Source organism: Bos taurus, chromosome 4, assembly GCF_002263795.3.
Source record: "Bos taurus isolate L1 Dominette 01449 registration number 42190680 breed Hereford chromosome 4, ARS-UCD2.0, whole genome shotgun sequence".
In the NCBI taxonomy this organism is placed as follows: Eukaryota; Metazoa; Chordata; class Mammalia; order Artiodactyla; family Bovidae; genus Bos; species Bos taurus.
The window spans coordinates 25335839-25349428 of NC_037331.1; the positions used below are offsets into that span (position 1 = coordinate 25335839).

Here is a 13590-nt window from a genome sequence, read left to right on the forward strand (position 1 = left end):
CATTTTTAGTGTTTTATATAAAATAATGATCTTACAACAGATTGTTTTATTTTAGTAAATTGTATGTATTTTACATTTTCAACCTATGAGATGATAGAATCTGGCAAACATTATTGTTGTAACAAGGGCATACACACACAGGAAATGACAAATAACCCAAGAATCCTTCTAAATGATTGATGCAGTGTTAAACTGAAAAGTCAAGGATTGTCAAAAATCTAACAGGCTCTGAAATGAGGCCAGCATTAGCCTTTCAATACTTGTCTTGGAAATACATGTATTTTTACCCAGAGAACTGTCATCACAGATAGACACTTGGTAATCAGTATTTAATTGGGTCTCTGCTGGAATAAGGTTTCATAACCAAAATTCAGCCCTTACGTGCGTGCTAAGTTGCACGCACGACTGGTTTTGATTTTCACAACCAGAATCCAGAGAAATTTCCTAGGGTACCTGCTGGTGTTGCCAAATACTTTCCTCTTCTGCAAATAAAGGCATCATTTGCATTAAAGAGCTCCAGTACCTCACTTCATCCTTACATTTCTCTTATCAAATTTATGTTTTATAAATCAGTTATCATACAGTTATCTTTTCTAATTTATCACAGTATGTTTGCAAGCTTTTATGTCAATTTGTATTTTTGAACTCATTGTAGTAGTAACTGGGCTAAATATTTCTTTTTTTTTGGTAACTGGGCTAAATATTGCTGGTTATTGTCACAGTATCTAATTTTCAAAGATCAGACGTGTTCCTAAAGCCTTAGTGATTTTATACACTCCAACAAACCAGTCTAAGAGCTTCATATTCATTGGAGGAATGATTATAGTGCAGTAGGAGCTGGGATTCTTGGAGAAGGTGCTTTCAAAGGAAGACAATGCACTGACCAGGTTGGCAGAACAGCTGCGTGTATTCAGGACTGGTGCGCCTGCTGTGGCCATTGCAGATATGATCCCTGACTCAGGAACTCCAGATATGCTAGTTTCTTGATTGGGGCTATTTCTCAAATAATAGGATTTCTTGACTGCTGAGGAAGCAAGGTTTCCAGATTGGTTTCTTTGATACTCCTCTGAGAGTTTCCTTTTGATTCAAAGGGAAAAGTAACAAGTATCTATTTTTAAATTAAATGAAACCTCTATTTTAATTCATAACATACAAATTGTAATAATTAAAGGTAAAATGAATTTTTAGGCCATTATGCTGCTTGTGATGAAATCCCTCAGAGATGTAGTGAAATCTAAGGCTCAATAGTTAGAATGGGGGTGTGTACAACTGCCATGGTTTTAAACAGCCCAGAGCAGAAGAGGCAGTAGGCAGTGCTCTGGGTTAAGATCAGAGGGATTAAAAGGAACCAATTGAAAAGCTGAGTGAGAAGCCTGTTTCAGGCAGGAGATATGAGTTAAAATAATCTGAAATGAGAAAGAGATTCTTGGCATGAGAGAGTAATATAAGTGCCAGTTTGTGTGGACACAGCAAACAAAAGGAAGACTGGTACAAGACTGCTGGAGAGCAGGCTGGGAGAGCAGAAATGGATCAGTAGCACCTTATAGGCCATGAATCATGGACATTGTTGCTTGCCTACTTTCCTTTTCTCCTTGTTGTGGACTAAATGTTTGCATCTCTCCAAAAATGCATGTGTTGAAATCTTAACTCCCAAATGTGATAGTATTAGAATGTGGAGATTGGTGGCGCTAGTGGTAAAGAACCCACCTGTCAATGCAGGAGACATAAGAGAACACAGGTTTTATCCCTGGGTCAGGAAGATCCCCAGGAGGAGGGCATGGCAACCTACTCCAATATTCTTGCCTGGGGAATCCCATGGAAAGATGAGTATGGTAGACTATGGTCCATGGGGTCACAAAGAGTCAGACACAACTGAAGTGACTTAACATGCATGCATGCCTCTGGGAGGTAATTAGGTCATGAGGGTGGAATCCTCATGAGTAGGTTAGTGCACTTATAAGAAGAGACCAAGAGAGTTCTTTGTCTGTCTGTCTCTCATATGTGAAAATACAAGGAGAAGACAGCTCTCTGTAGAGTGTGTGTGCATGCTTAATCGCTTCAGTTGTGTCTGACTCTTTCCAATCCTATGGACTGTAGCCTGCCAGGCTCCTCTGTCCATGGGGTTTTCACTGCAAGAATACTGGAGTGGGTTGCCATGCTCTCTTCCAGGGGATCTTCCTGATCCAGGGATCAAACCTGGGTCTCCTGCATTGTAGGAAGATTCTTTACCACTGAACCACTGGGGAAGCCCAGAGCAGGACAAGCGCCTTCACCAAAAACCCAACCATGCCTATACTCTGATCTCACATTTCTAGCCTCCAGAACTGTGAGAAATAAATGATTATTGTCACTGAGACTATGATATTCTGTTACAGCAACCCAAACTAAGACATCCTTTTTTTCTGAATGTGTGAATCTTTACACATCTTCATGCATTGCCCTTATTCTTCAGTGAGAAGCTGACCTCATCTCCAGTTCCATGAATGGGTCCTTGTTGGCTCAGGCCAATCAGCATTTCCCAGTCCTCTGTCTGTAGTCATTTTTGTCGGGAGTGTGTCTGTGACTCAAGACATCCAGTTAGGGGAGATCATGGACACTTGTTCCCTCCTTTTGGACATGAACAAAAATTTTCTTATCCTGATTGTGTCTGACAGACATTTTATGAGCCATTATTGTGAGAGATTCAACACCATAGATGGCAGAAGAAAGCAGAAAGTGGAACTTTGATGACGTTTTTGAGATGCCCTATTTCTGGATCTTCCTGGTGTGAGTCAGTAAATTCCCTTTATCATTTACGTCAATTTCAAGTGGGTTTTCTTATCTTAACATGCAGAGACATAGCCCATTGGGAAACCATTAAGTCGGTTTATGCCAGGGAGTGGTTTGCCCTTGCTCCATTTTTTTAAAAAGGTTATTCTAGGTTAAGAAAGCAGATTTATTGACTTACAAAAAAAAAAAAAAAACTGGATCAAGAAGAATCATTCAGAAGTGACTGCAGTTGTCTATGTGAAAGGTTTATAATGAATAAACCAGAGGGTGACACTGGAGACAGAAGAAAGATCATACGCAAAGAAATATATTTCGGCAGTACAGTCAATAGGACTTGTTGAAGGGTTAGTTGAGGGGAATGAGGAATAGGAATAGTCATGGGTGAGTCTTCCAAAGTCATGGGAAGTTTTTGGTTTGAACCATTAAGATGGTGCTATTTACTAATAAGGAGTCTGGTGGAGAAATCAGGTCAGGAGATAAAATGTGTGAGTCATCAGTTTATCTGTGGGTTTTAAATAAATAGAATTAGATGAGATCACTTATGGGGAGATTATACATAAAAATTAAAGAAGGTCCTTGGATGGAGCCCTTGTGCTTGCCAAGTAGGAGGTTGATCAGAGATTTAGGGAGTACATTAGAAAAAGTTGACTAGAAAGGCAGGTAGAAAATCTGCAGTATGGAGTTACCAGTCAATTCTAAAGGAAGTCAACTCTGAATACTCATTGGAAGGACTGATGCTGAAGCTCTGACACTCTGGTCACCTGATGCAAAAAGCAGACTCATTGGAAAAGACCCTGATGCGGGGAAAGACTGAGGGTGGGAGGAGAAGGGGATCACAGAGGATGAGATAGCTGGATGGCATAGAACTCAATGGACATGAGTTTGAGCAAGTTAGTGAAGGAGATAGTGAAGGATGGAGAAGCCTACGATGCTGCAGTCTACGGGGTCGAAAAGAGTCAGACACGACTAAGTGACTGAACAACAACAATAGAGGGTTGACGTAACAAAAGTAGGGAAGTATTTCAAGAGAGGCTTCAGGCCTGTGGAAGCCTCCTGAGAGTTGAGCAATAGGGAGAGAAGGAACTATTTGTTTGGGTATGATGAAAATCGGAGATACTAGAAGGCTCTCAATAGTCAAAGATTAATTTTATTATTTATTTAAGACAGTTTTAAAAATCTATGTTTTGAAGATATTTCATGTATTATGAGTCATAATTAACCAGAGTATTTGATCAAAATAATTATTCTAACTCAGATAACTCTCAGGCTGTATAGGTTCCATCCAACAAAAATAATTTAAAATTATTCCTATTTTTTACTTATACTTCTTAAAGAACATTAATGGATATTTATGTCATGACACTTCTTTTAAGTCATTTTTGTCCTCCTCTAATTATTTTAAATTTATAAGAGAGAGAGAGAGAGAAAAAAAAGGGAGAGAAAAATAGTCCTTCCTTGATATTTTCACTAAATATCCCCCAGATACTCGTCTGTGGTCCTACTCCAAGCCATATCAGGACACTCTTGCATAATTGGAAAACTCAATTACTGTATTTTTCTGAACCTTTCTTCTGGAAGTAAATGCAAGAAGTTCTTTGGAAATTTTATCTTACTCTGATTGCTTTTTCCTTGTGGAGAAAAATCAGATGAATCAAATTATCTTCCTTCTTAAATCGAATTTTCCAGTCATGCTATATGAAAAAGTTTATGAGTCAAACTATTTTGCTTTTTGGGGGAGTATTCTTTTAAATAAGTTTTCCCACTGTGACTCATTTTCAAAAGTCAAAACACCACATTTAGAGGACATAAAACATTTACTGCATTTATGAAATTAATTTTCATTCCAGTGGCCAACTCCGGCTTTCCTTGGGTTGCTGCTTTGGAGAAGGTGATGTGTTTTCCATAATGCCATCATCCATTGAAATCCATCTGTCTCCTTGTCCCTGCAGTGAGGCAGCTCTTTCAGGTTCAGCAGGGAAGCCAAATTAAATACTAACCTCCATCTTCTCAGTAAGTATAGAAAAAACAAAAGTGAAAAAAAAAAAAAAAAAACAGGCCTATAGGGAAGAGACAGGTACATATACTCCTGCTCTAGAGGTGTAATGTGAAACTAATATTCTGTTAAACCTGTTGAACATTTACTCAGATTTCTTCACCAGTGCAGTTCACATTTAAGATAAAAAATGACCCTATCATACTGTGGAAGGAACAACATAAATTACTAGAGAAAGACAACTAGATAGGCCACACTTTCTGATTCAAGTTGGGAACCTGATTAGTACCCTTTTATTAATTAGTATGTACTTACATATCAAAGAACTCTCCAAATGGGAAAAATCTAGTCAGTCCCCAATAGACCTCACTACATGGCTCCCTTCCACTCCTTTATTGACTGGGTCAGGTTTAAGCAGAAGGAAAAAGAAAGCCAGGGCTTGTGACTCGTTCCCCTGCCCTCTTGCTGTCGTTTTGTAGCTCAGTTGTGTCTGACTCTGCAACCCTGGACTGTAGCCCACCAGGCTCTTCTGTCCATGGAATCTCCCAGACAAGAATACTGGAGTGGGTTGCCAGTTCCTTCTCCAGGGGATCTTCCTGACCCAGGGATCGAACCTGCTTCTACACTGGCAGGCGGGTTCTTTACCACTTGAGCCATCAGGGAAGCCCTCCCCCACCTCCTACAGTAGTTTAAATGCTGAGGTGTCCTAAAACTTCGGATATACTTTGGAAACTAAACTGAGGAATTTTTTCTTATTCATTCTGGTCCAGTGCAAATATTTGTCTATTGAGAAATATATAATACATTAGACTCATAAACCCACCATCTGCCTAAAGTAAGCCAACACCCACCTGTAAGGAGACGGATGCAGGCTGGCATCCTGTTCCTCCAGCTCCTAAGTGGAGGCCGCTGACGCTGTGGAGCCCCGGTTTGTTTGCGCTGCCCCATGCTAGGATTGCCTGATCCAGTTACAAAGGGTGTGTACTGTTTGTTGCAACCCATAAAGATTGCTTTCAGGTTCTATTAGAGAAATGTTTTTACAGGAGTGGGGTCAAACGGAGGCTAAAAAAGACCCTCGGCTTTGGGTATGTGGGTGCATTTGTGAATTCTTCAGGAGATCGATCATGTGCAAGGGATAAAATCAACAAATACATCACCTCTTGTTCTGAGTAGCAACAGGTGTGATGGCCCACATTAGCTGAGAGAAAGAGATCATCCTTGGTGGAGAGGATGACAGCAAAAAAGGACCCTCTACTCACAGTGGTTTATCTTTTGAAATGAGCAGAAGTCCTCATTTTAACTACAGACATTTGGCTGACACTTAACCTTAAGAGTTCTTCCTGAAAAGCTTGCTCTTGCTACTTAACAATAAGCTTACAGAATCTAGAAAATGAATTTGTAGTGGAGTGGTTTTTCCTTAAAGCAGCTGTCATTGCTTTGTTTTTACTCTTATTTTAACGTTTTTGCATACCCTTTTTAATTGACATAGAATTGATTTAGAATATCACGTTAATTTCAGATGTACAGCACATTGCCATTGCTTTCTTAAAGAAAAGCTACCCACCTGCCCACGCCCCAGTCCCTCACCCTCTCCGGCCAGAAAACAAAAGTTTCAGGATGATCACACTGCATAGTATTCCCCTGAAGGGCTTACCTCTGAGGTTGTCCTCCTTTGGAAAAGACTCTAATACAAAATGGATACAGAAAGATGACTGATTTTGTATTTTAGAGGTTGAAGGTTTTGAAACAAACCAACAGCCGTGTAATTTTTATGAAGGTTTTAGAGTGGTATTAGCAGGTCTGACCTAAGAAACATGATTGGCTAAGACTCCTCTGTGATATATACAAGTTATTTGCCAAATCTAGGTATGAAATCAACTCTAGCTACATATATCGGCTCTTTTGGGCTGTGTTGCTTTACTCAGCATTTTTTTCTTAGGATACGAGAAAGTTATATGATGGATGTGAACGCAGTTCTTAAGTTCCTCTTAGGGCTAATGAAGTCAGAAGAGAGAGCTTCAATACAGTTTCTAGGTTTCAGGTAGACAGGTGTTCTTAAGTCGTTGAAACCCCTTTATTGTTAGTACCTGGAAGCACTAATGCTTCAACAGCCTCTGTTCCAGGGTTAACGGTGGAAACGACAGGTGGGAGTACTAACCACAAACGTCTTGGGGGCGGGGAGAAAACGCTGGTGACGTCAGAACTGACGGAGAGCTGGTCCCGCAAGCTGCGCTCTCGGTGGTAGTCGTGCCTGGAAGGATGTCTTTAAGGATGAAGAATTCTGCCAAAAGGAAGCTGCTTTCTTGGAAAGTTTCCTGTGGGTACGGTGCAGTAGTGTGATAAAGTAGGAATAGCTTGTCATTTATATCCGCCATTGTTCACGGGGTGGTGTGTTTGGGACCGGAAATCACACCGTCCTGTCCATTTCTCTTGGTTCCCTTAGATGCCCACGTTGGGAATGAATTGCAGAATCACCGAGAGCTGGTGGAAGCGAGTTCTTTGGTTTGTTGGGGGTGAAATCTCCAAGCCGAGAATAGCGGGACTGTTTCTATAAAATGTTAATTGGAATCAATGTGCACTGCCCTTCTTTTATAAAGAATACACACTACATGTTTTCCGTTATTGCACACTGTCAGTTTTGATTAAATCCTGTTTTTCACAACATACAGCTCTAAAGCAGAATAATATGGTGGTTAAGTGTGTTGACCCTGGGGCCAAACTTGCTGGGTTTGAGCACTGGCTCTGCTAATTAGCTTTGTGACCTTTCTTTTCTTCTTTTTTTCCCATCAAGTTATTGAACATCTTCAGGCCCCAGCTAATCATAAGTAAAGTGAGGGGCACGGTATTGCACATTTGTGGTGAGGTATTAATGAGTAAGATCTCAGCTCAGTGCCCGGAACTAGAGAGTTTAGTATGTTTGCTTTATCAGCTCCATCTCGGTGTGACTTTTGCTTCTGCATTAAAACCGCAGCGTTAGTTTTCATATTTCATAAACCTGACTTGACCAATTATGTAAAGGTCTTTGTGTACTAAAGTAACATTTTGCTGGGCAGAAATTTGTTTGGAGGTTAGGTGCTGCTGCTGCTAAGTTGCTTCAGTCGTGTCCGACCCTGTGTGACCCCATAGACAGCAGCCCACCAGGCTCCCCCATCCCTGGGATTCTCCAGGCAAGAACACTGGAGTGGGTTGCCATTTCCTTCTCCAATGCATGACAGTGAAAAGTCAAAGTGAAGTCGCTAAGTCATGTCCGACCCTTTTCGACCCCATGGACTGCAGCCCACCAGGCTCCTCTGTCCGTGGGATTTTCCAGGCAAGAGTACTGGAATGGGGTGCCATTGCCTTCTCTGGGAGGTTAGGTGAGTAACAGGCAAATTTACAGGGAGAAATGATTTTTCAGTTGTAGAAGCTTTGGTGTTTCCTTACCCCCAGACTGGGGGTGGGGGAGGGGACAGCACGCGGATTGGTTTGCTAGGGTTGTCCTGACAACCTTGACCACACACAGGCTAACTTAAAACAACAGAAACTTATCCTCTCACAGATGAAACTAGAGTCCCAGATCAAGGTATTGGCAAGACTGGTTCTTTCTGATTGCTGTGAAGGATGATCTGTTCACTCTCATCTGGCTTCTAGCAGTTTGATGTAACTTGCAGCATTCCTTGGCTTCGGTAGCATCACCGGGATCTCTGCCTTACTCTTCACATGATATTCTGTCTCTGTGCATGACTCTGTGTTCAAAGTCCCCTTTTTTGCCAGAATGTCAGCCATACTGGTTTAGGGGCCCACGCTCCTCCAGTCTTACCTCATCTTGGTCAATAATACCTTCAGTGACTCTGTTTTCAAATAAGGTCACATTTGGAAACTGGGGGATTTAAGACTGCAACCCCTGAATATTGGGGGAACCCAGTACAACCTGTAACAGTATCTTGTCCTTGAAAACACTGTAAGGTACTTCAAGAAGTTGCAGGAGTCAGTCACTACTCAGCAAAAATCCAATTGCCTGATTTCAAAGCTGTGGGCAGTGGATTCATTTCATCTTTTAAGAACAAATGCTCATAAACTGATGTTCATAAAGTTCAGCACTGTAACCACAGGGGAATTACACATTTAATGGCATCGTACTCTAGGTGACTGCCACCGTCTTGCCTCCCCCTGAAGCAGTCACGATGTATTTTATGGGGGTGTGTGCATGCATGGATGTGAGAGAGGCTGCCTTTCAGCAGCCAAGTGCTTTTAGTTTTGTGAAAAAATAAACGTTGCATTAGAAACAATGTTTAAAACCTAGGTGGGCAGAGGGGAGGTTATCTTTTGTTACACAGTAAGGATGTTTGTGAATGCACAGATTTCCTGTTATGAGACTTTCAGTGCAGTAGTGTTCAAGGAGTGCTACTGTAGATTCTCAAGCACATCTGTCTGTCTTTATAGTATGTGATCCTCTATGTTAAAGATCTTCACGACCCAGAAAATCACAATGGTGTGATCACTGACCTAGAGCCAGATATCCTGGAATGTGAAGTTAAGTGGGCCTTAGAAAGCATCACTATGACCAAAGAACAAAGCTAGTGGAGGTGATGGAATTCCAGTTGAGCTATTCCAAATCCTGAAAGATGATGCTGTGAAAATGCTGCAGTCAATATGCCAGCAAATTTGGAAAACTCAGCAGTGGCCACAGGACTGGAAAAGGTCAGTTTTCATTTCAATCCCAAAGAAAGGCAATGCCAAAGAATGCTCAAACTACTGCACAATTCCACTCATCTCACACGCTAGTAAAGTAATGCTCAAAATTCTCCAAGCCAGGCTTCAGCAATATGTGAACTGTGAACTTCCTGATGTTCAAGTTGGTTTTAGAAAAGGCAGAGGAACCAGAGATCAACTTGCCAACATCCGCTGGATCATGGAAAAAGCAAGAAAGTTCCAGAAAAACATCTATTTCTGCTTTATTGACTATGCCAAAGCCTTTGTGTGGATCACAGTAAACTGGAAAATTCTGAAAGAGATGGGAATACCAGACCACTTGACCTGCCTCTTGAGAAATCTGTATGCAGGTCAGGAAGCAACAGTTAGAACTGGACATGGAACAACAGACTGGTTCCAAATAGGAAAAGGAGTTCGTCAAGGCTGTATGTTGTCACCCTGTTTATTTAACTTATATGCAGAGTACATCATGAGAAACGCTGGACTGGAAGAAACACAAACTGGAATCAAGATTGCTAGGAGAAATATCAATAACCTCAGATATGCAGATGACACCACCCTTATGGCAGAAAGTGAAGAGGAACTAAAAAGCGTCTTGATGAAAGTGAAAGTGGAGAGTGAAAAAGTTGGCTTAAAGCTCAACATTCAGAAAACGAAGATCATGGCATCTGGTCCCATCACTTCATGGCAAATAGATGGGGAAACAGTGGAAACAGTGTCAGACTTTATTTTTTTGGGCTCCAAAATCACTGCAGATGGTAATTGCAGCCGTGAAATTAAAAGATGCTTACTCCTTGGAAGGAAAGTTATGACTAACCTAGATAGCATATTCGAAAGCAGAGACATTACTTTGCCAACAAAGGTTCATCTAGTCAAGGCTATGGTTTTTCCTGTGGTCATGTAGGATGTGAGAGATGGACTGTGAAGAAGGCTGAGTGCCGAAGAATTGATGCTTTTGAACTGTGGTGTTGGAGAAGACTCTTGAGAGTCCCTTGGACTGCAAGGAGATCCAACCAGTCCATTCTGAAGGAGATCAGCCCTGGGATTTCGTTGGAAGGAATGATGCTAAAGCTGAAACTCCAATACTTTGGCCACCTCATGCAAAGAGTTGACTCATTGGAAAAGACTCTGATGCTGGAAGGGATTGGGGGCAAGAGGAAAAGGGGCCGATAGAGGATGAGATGGCTGGATGGCATCACTGACTCAATGGACGTGAGTCTGAGTGAGCTCCGGGAGTTGGTGATGGACAGGGAGGCCTGGCGTGCTGCGATTCATGGGGTCGCAAAGAGTCAGACACGACTGAGCGACTGATCTGATCTGATCTGATCTGATGTTAAAGTTTGTCTGAAGCTTGGCACAGAATCTTAACCTAATCTAAAATTCTGAAGGACTTTACTAAGGAAACCTTGGGCACTTCTGTATTTTAAAGTTAAACCAATGACCAGAATTTCTTTAGCCCCTATAATGTGCTTTATTTTTTAATCATGTCGATTTCTGTAATGGTGGGATATATTCTTGTTCAGAGATTCATGGATGCTGCATCTTGTGTGAAGCCCCACTTGGAGTCAGGGCCATCCTCATGATGGATCATACCATTAGATTAGGAACTCTCAGGAACAGAATTGCCTTATTTTTATCTATTTTATCTTTGGATCCATAATATCAAACACAGTGTATGGCACAGAGTAGAAGCTTAATTGGGACAGATTAAGTGCTATACAATAATTGAAGTTACTTTCTGGAACTTAGAAATTGATTGACTTGAAATATAAAAGAAATGTTGCAAAAAAAGAGGAATGTTGCTGTTTTCAGCAAAAAATGAGAAGGGGCAGCTTGTACAGTAACTCTAGACAGGGGTTGCCAGTGTTAGGAAATGAAAGTACAGGTCACCCAGTTAAATGTGAATTTCACATAAACGACAAATATGCTTTTAGTATAACTGTCCTACATGTTGAGTAGGATATACTTTTATTTTTTAAAAAAGGTTGCTAATCCCTCATTTAAATTCAACTAGATGTTCTTTACTGACAATCCTAATCTCTTTTTGAATATGTAACTTTTAAAAACTCTTATATTTCTTTGAAATGTAAATGAAAGTTCGCCAGACTCCTCTATGAAAATGCCTGTACACAAGGAATTGTGCATATTGTTTCAGATAGTTAGCATAAGTAGTATAATTCTTAACATTGGGTGTATTAAAGATGGAATATATATATACCTTTTTAGAGGTTACAAGGCTAAAAGTTATGGAAGTAAAGTTACATGTACACATGTGTTCTCTGCTTAGTCCTGCATTTCAAATCTGGGGCAACCACGAATGATGGAGTCTAAAACACCGAGTTTATAAAATGAAGAAATCAGAAATATCAGCTAGGATATAGAATTTTAATTGTTAGAGAAGGAGACTAAATTGGTTGCAAGATTACATTGATTATACACATTATTTGAAAACAAGTTACATTATATGTATAGTAAATGTTCTTGTATGTGTAATTATATGCATACTTATATAATTTAAATATATATGAAAACATATAAAGGCACGTATATTTTCATGGTAAAGAATAATCAGTTTATCATTTAGTAACATTTTTACACTACTTGAAGAAAAACAAGTGAATATTCTACTTTATTAGTTCTTAAGACTGCAACTATCAACTGATTCCTTCTTAGTTCACTGCAAATAACCACTGACATTTTCTGCCTCTGTACTATTTATGCAACAATGAAATCGTTATATTATTCTTCATATATTAAATTATTATAGAGAATACACATATACTTTGGTTTCTTAGAATGCATTAAAAAAACAACTCCAGACTTTGATCCAAAATAAAAATAGGATATTTAATATTCTTTTGCAAAGAGGATACATGGATATCTAATATTGATGGTTATGTAAAAAGCAGAGACATTACTTTGCCAATTAAGGTCTGTCTAGTCAAAGCTATGGTTTTCCAGTAGTCATGTATGGATGTGAGAGTTGTACTATAAAGAAAGCTGAGCACTGCAGAACTGATGCCTTTGAACTGTGGTGTTGGAGAAGACTCTTGAGAGTCTTTTGGATTGCAAGGAGATCCAACCAATCCATCCTAAAGGAAATCAGTCCTCTATATGCATTGGAAGGTCTGATGCTGAAGCTGAAACTCCAATACTTTGGCCACCTGATTCGAAGAACTGACTCACTGGAAAAGACCCTTATGCTGGGAAAGATTGAAGGCAGAAGGAGAAGGGGACAACAGAGGATGAGATGGTTGGATGGCATCACTGACTCGATGGGTATGAGTTTGAGCAAGCTCTGGGAGTTGGTGATGGACAGGGAAGCCTGGTATGCTACAGTCCATGGCAAAGAGTTGGACACGACTGAGCAACTGACTGAAGAGTAACCTATTTATATCTAAATAGATAAGTTGCTAAAAGTCTGCTTAAAATGAACTGAATAATGATCAAGTAATGTCTGAAAGAAACTTTTCTTTCTCTGACTCATGAAATATTGGAATTAGTTAGATATCAATATCATAAATATATATCTATCTCATAAGATAGTGTACCTTTGTATATAAAATAATTCAAGTTATTTAAATGCAGCAAAATCCTGTGGATTAGGATAATTTTTGCCCATCTCAAACATTCTCACCTTTCTGAATATTAATCTCAGCTGCTTAAGAGATTTTCATCAGTAATTAGAATTACTCCAACTGATGATGGAAATTTTGTTCATAAAAAATTAGGATTTAAGGGGACTGTTATTTGAAGGAAAATAGAAGACATGGATATGATCCTCCAGGAGCTTCCTGTGAAGAATTAAGTTGGTGGTTGAACGTTTGATAATCTCAGAGTGTATAGATTCCTCTTCAGCTAGTTAGCTGGAGGAATTCTTTAATATTCTGGAGACAGTTTTGTTCTTCTTAAAATTATTGTGTTAAATATCCACCTAATAAAAAATATATTTAAAGTTTTAAAATATTATTTAAATTTATTATAATTAGAGATAAAAAGAAGTAAATGGTTAATTCTAAGAGTTGCGCTGCTAAAAGTTTAAACAATAAATGGATAGAGATGAATCTGTTTGCTTTGGGGACATGAAGATCAGGCATGACCTAAGCTTGCATGTTCTATGTAATAGAAGGGTCAGA

General features: G+C 39.8%; 1 long non-coding RNA gene across 1 annotated transcript in view; it reads left to right on the top strand.

Moving 5' to 3' along the window:
• The first annotated feature begins 6508 nt into the window (after positions 1 to 6508).
• Positions 6509 to 13590, top strand: part of LOC132345071 (uncharacterized) — a 60105-nt gene continuing 53023 nt past the window's right edge. Inside the window, exon 1 of the long non-coding RNA XR_009494193.1 lies at positions 6509 to 7083. This is a non-coding gene — a long non-coding RNA (uncharacterized lncRNA). The remainder of the gene's footprint in view (positions 7084 to 13590) is intronic.